Raw genomic sequence first — 5,000 nt, forward strand, 5'->3', positions numbered from 1 at the left:
TCGTACCTTAACCTAACCTATATCGTACCTTAACCTAACCTATATCGTACCTTAACCTAACCTATATCGTACCTTAACCTAACCTATATCGTACCTTAACCTAACCTATATCGTGCCTTAACCTAACCTATATCGTGCCTTAACCTAACCTATATCGTGCCTTAACCTAACCTATATCGTGCCTTAACCTAACCTATATCGTGCCTTAACCTAACCTATATCGTGCCTTAACCTAACCTATATCGTGCCTTAACCTAACCTAATTTGTGCCTTAACCTAACCTAATTTGTGCCTTAACCTAACCTAATTTGTGCCTTAACCTAACCTAATTTGTGCCTTAACCTAACCTAATTTGTGCCTTAACCTAACCTAATTTGTGCCTTAACCTAACCTAATTTGTGCCTTAACCTAACCTAATTTGTGCCTTAACCTAACCTAATTTGTGCCTTAACCTAACCTAATTTGTGCCTTAACCTAACCTAATTTGTGCCGTAACCTAACCTAATTTGTGCCGTAACGTAACCCATGTTGTGCCGTAACGTAACACATGTTGTGCCGTAACGTAACCCATGTTGTGCCGTAACGTAACCCATGTTGTGCCGTAACGTAACCCATGTTGTGCCGTAACGTAACCCATGTTGTGCCTTAACCTAACCCATGTTGTGCCTTAACCTAACCCATGTTGTGCCTTAACCTAACCCATGTTGTGCCTTAACCTAACCCATGTTGTGCCTTAACCTAACCTACGTTGTGCCTTAACCTAACCTACGTTGTGCCTTAACCTAACCTACGTTGTGCCTTAACCTAACCCATGTTGTGCCTTAACCTAACCCATGTTGTGCCTTAACCTAACCCATGTTGTGCCTTAACCTAACCCATGTTGTGCCTTAACCTAACCCATGGTGTGCCTTAACCTAACCCATGGTGTGCCTTAACCTAACCCATGTTGTGCCTTAACCTAACCCATGTTGTGCCTTAACCTAACCCATGTTGTGCCTTAACCTAACCCATGTTGTGCCTTAACCTAACCCATGTTGTGCCTTAACCTAACCCATGTTGTGCCTTAACCTAACCCATGTTGTGCCTTAACCTAACCCATGTTGTGCCTTAACCTAACCCATGTTGTGCCTTAACCTAACCCATGTTGTGCCTTAACCTAACCCATGTTGTGCCTTAACCTAACCCATGTTGTGCCTTAACCTAACCCATGTTGTGCCTTAACCTAACCCATGTTGTGCCTTAACCTAACCCATGTTGTGCCTTAACCTAACCCATGTTGTGCCTTAACCTAACCCATGTTGTGCCTTAACCTAACCCATGTTGTGCCTTAACCTAACCCATGTTGTGCCTTAACCTAACCCATGTTGTGCCTTAACCTAACCCATGTTGTGCCTTAACCTAACCCATGTTGTGCCTTAACCTAACCCATGTTGTGCCTTAACCTAACCCATGTTGTGCCTTAACCTAACCCATGTTGTGCCTTAACCTAACCCATGTTGTGCCTTAACCTAACCCATGTTGTGCCTTAACCTAACCCATGTTGTGCCTTAACCTAACCCATGTTGTGCCTTAACCTAACCCATGTTGTGCCTTAACCTAACCCATGTTGTGCCTTAACCTAACCCATGTTGTGCCTTAACCTAACCCATGTTGTGCCTTAACCTAACCCATGTTGTGCCTTAACCTAACCCATGTTGTGCCTTAACCTAACCCATGTTGTGCCTTAACCTAACCCATGTTGTGCCTTAACCTAACCCATGTTGTGCCTTAACCTAACCCATGTTGTGCCTTAACCTAACCCATGTTGTGCCTTAACCTAACCCATGTTGTGCCTTAACGTAACCCATGTTGTGCCTTAACGTAACCCATGTTGTGCCTTAACCTAACCTATAATGTGCCTTAACCTAACCTAAAGTGCGCCGTAACCTAAACTATATTGCGCCTTAACCTGACGCACGTTGTCGCTGAACCTGCTCTGTAATTGTTATGCAACCCGTTAAAGTAGTGTAGTGTTGCCTAACCGCAACCCTCGCAATATAGTTCGCTACTCGCACTGCCCGGTCCCCTGTGTATCGCGTCATGTTAAACACCTTGCAGGTGTTGCTGACTTTCCACATGCTCCTGCTATACACTGTAGTGTGGATAGCAGCAGGACGTACATGCCCCCCCCCCTTCCCCCCTGCCTTCGCAAGCTGGTCGGTGAGAAGTTTGCATGTTCAATGCCCTTCGCATGCCGACGTACTCAGCCTACGTTGTGGTACGGCCTGTCACCTGTCCGCCGATGTACGCAAAACCCACAAACTGTACTGCACATTGCTCCGTATGTACTGAATGATACATCGTGGCCCATGTGACCGTATGACGACAGCGCCTAGCAACGGCGGACCATACAGTCCAAATATTGTGCACGCAGCTACGTGTCGTCTCCCTATAAGAGCTGGATTGCAGTGTGGTACGCCATACAGACGTGTGGGAGGAACGGACGCCCTGGATGGCGATCAGCATGAGCAGTCTGTTGATGTAGTGGAGCGTGTATTCGGACGTAGTCGTCTCTTCTCACACACCGTGATAGCATGTTGCACCGCGTTCCACATCTGCGACATGCTGCAGAGGCGGGCTGACAGTCGTTCGCGCAATGGACACCGCATACGTACGGGGTCTACCTTCCACGTGTTCTCTAGGCGTGCACATGTTGTTGCGTCTATGTGGGCAGACGTAGTGTGTTGTGACACCTGACACAGGCATGCAATACTCGTTGCAAATGGCGATGGACGTGTACGTTTGCTGGTGACGTTACGCAAATGAACAACCGGTAACCCGTTGTGGTGCGGTTGTTCTCGCTAGAGGTGAATCAGTGTTGGCGACGATCGGTCGAGCTATTAACCGGTTGTTTCAGGGATACCCACCATGCCCACGAACGTGAAAGGGGACCCACCATGCCCACGAACGTGAAAGGGGATCTGGGTGTGAGGCGATACGCGGCGGTGGCTGGGTGGGACCGTCCCCGGCCGGTGAGGGGGGGCCGCCCGGCGTGCTGGCAGCGCGGTGCGTGGGCGCACGCGCTACAGCCGGCTGGTGGGGGCGGCCGGTGGCAGGCGCGCCGGCCGACGGACGCGGCAGGCGGCGCAGCTGCGCGCCGGCGCCCCCTGCTCGCGGCGCCTTGCGGCCAAAGTAGGTCCTCGCGGGCCCGGTGCGAAGCGCGGTGGCCATCTGCAGTGTGCTGGTCCGATTGAGGACTTTGTGCGCTGAGGATGCGCCGCCGCCCGGCGCTCGGCGCCGCGACGCCGTCTGCTGCTCGGTCGCCCCAGCGGTTCTCGCAGGTGGTTTGTATCGCAGCTGTGCGGACGTGTTGGCGCGTGCGCTGTGCTGGGAGAGTTCGCTTCGGCACCCAAGTAGGGCTTTTGTCCTTCTGTGGCGCTGGCGTTGGAGCTGCCGGTCACCGTAGGTGGCGCGTGTTGTCTCCCGCCGGCAATGCCACGACAGCACGCTCCCGGGCCTCTGTCGGCAGCGGCAAGCTCAGTTGGGAGCACGGGTGGTCGCACCTAAAGCGTCTACTCGCCTAACTCCGGGCGATTGCGCCTCTCTCGAACCCGACCAAGTACTTAGGACGGCGCTGCGCGCCGCCGGGACCTGAGAGGGTTTCGAGGTGTGTTGTGCAGGGGAGCTCAGCCTCCTCCTGTTTGCAGAATAATTGAGCGGACGCTTGCGTGTTCGCGCGGGCCCCCGGGACACACTCCCGGGCGGCCGGCTGCTCAGCTCTAGTTGACGCAGCTCCCTGGTTGATCCTGCCAGTAGTCATATGCTTGTCTCAAAGATTAAGCCATGCATGTCTCAGTACAAGCCGCATTAAGGTGAAACCGCGAATGGCTCATTAAATCAGTTATGGTTCCTTAGATCGTACCCACGTTACTTGGATAACTGTGGTAATTCTAGAGCTAATACATGCAAACAGAGTCCCGACCAGAGATGGAAGGGACGCTTTTATTAGATCAAAACCAATCGGTCGGCTCGTCCGGTCCGTTTGCCTTGGTGACTCTGAATAACTTTGGGCTGATCGCACGGTCCTCGTACCGGCGACGCATCTTTCAAATGTCTGCCTTATCAACTGTCGATGGTAGGTTCTGCGCCTACCATGGTTGTAACGGGTAACGGGGAATCAGGGTTCGATTCCGGAGAGGGAGCCTGAGAAACGGCTACCACATCCAAGGAAGGCAGCAGGCGCGCAAATTACCCACTCCCGGCACGGGGAGGTAGTGACGAAAAATAACGATACGGGACTCATCCGAGGCCCCGTAATCGGAATGAGTACACTTTAAATCCTTTAACGAGTATCTATTGGAGGGCAAGTCTGGTGCCAGCAGCCGCGGTAATTCCAGCTCCAATAGCGTATATTAAAGTTGTTGCGGTTAAAAAGCTCGTAGTTGGATTTGTGTCCCACGCTGTTGGTTCACCGCCCGTCGGTGTTTAACTGGCATGTATCGTGGGACGTCCTGCCGGTGGGGCGAGCCGAAGGCGTGCGACCGCCTCGTGCGTGCTCGTGCGTCCCGAGGCGGACCCCGTTGAAATCCTACCAGGGTGCTCTTTATTGAGTGTCTCGGTGGGCCGGCACGTTTACTTTGAACAAATTAGAGTGCTTAAAGCAGGCAAGCCCGCCTGAATACTGTGTGCATGGAATAATGGAATAGGACCTCGGTTCTATTTTGTTGGTTTTCGGAACCCGAGGTAATGATTAATAGGGACAGGCGGGGGCATTCGTATTGCGACGTTAGAGGTGAAATTCTTGGATCGTCGCAAGACGAACAGAAGCGAAAGCATTTGCCAAGTATGTTTTCATTAATCAAGAACGAAAGTTAGAGGTTCGAAGGCGATCAGATACCGCCCTAGTTCTAACCATAAACGATGCCAGCCAGCGATCCGCCGCAGTTCCTCCGATGACTCGGCGGGCAGCCTCCGGGAAACCAAAGCTTTTGGGTTCCGGGGGAAGTATGGTTGCAAAGCTG

General features: G+C 52.0%; 1 non-coding gene across 1 annotated transcript in view; it reads left to right on the plus strand.

Annotated features, from left to right (window-relative positions):
- The first annotated feature begins 3,772 nt into the window (after nt 1-3,772).
- LOC126432586 (small subunit ribosomal RNA) overlaps nt 3,773-5,000 on the plus strand; it is a 1,909-nt gene continuing 681 nt past the window's right edge. Inside the window, exon 1 of the ribosomal RNA XR_007578071.1 lies at nt 3,773-5,000. This exon is cut by the window's right edge and continues 681 nt beyond it. This is a non-coding gene — a ribosomal RNA (small subunit ribosomal RNA).

The sequence above is a fragment of the Schistocerca serialis genome, unplaced genomic scaffold, assembly GCF_023864345.2.
Source record: "Schistocerca serialis cubense isolate TAMUIC-IGC-003099 unplaced genomic scaffold, iqSchSeri2.2 HiC_scaffold_1142, whole genome shotgun sequence".
In the NCBI taxonomy this organism is placed as follows: domain Eukaryota; kingdom Metazoa; phylum Arthropoda; class Insecta; order Orthoptera; family Acrididae; genus Schistocerca; species Schistocerca serialis.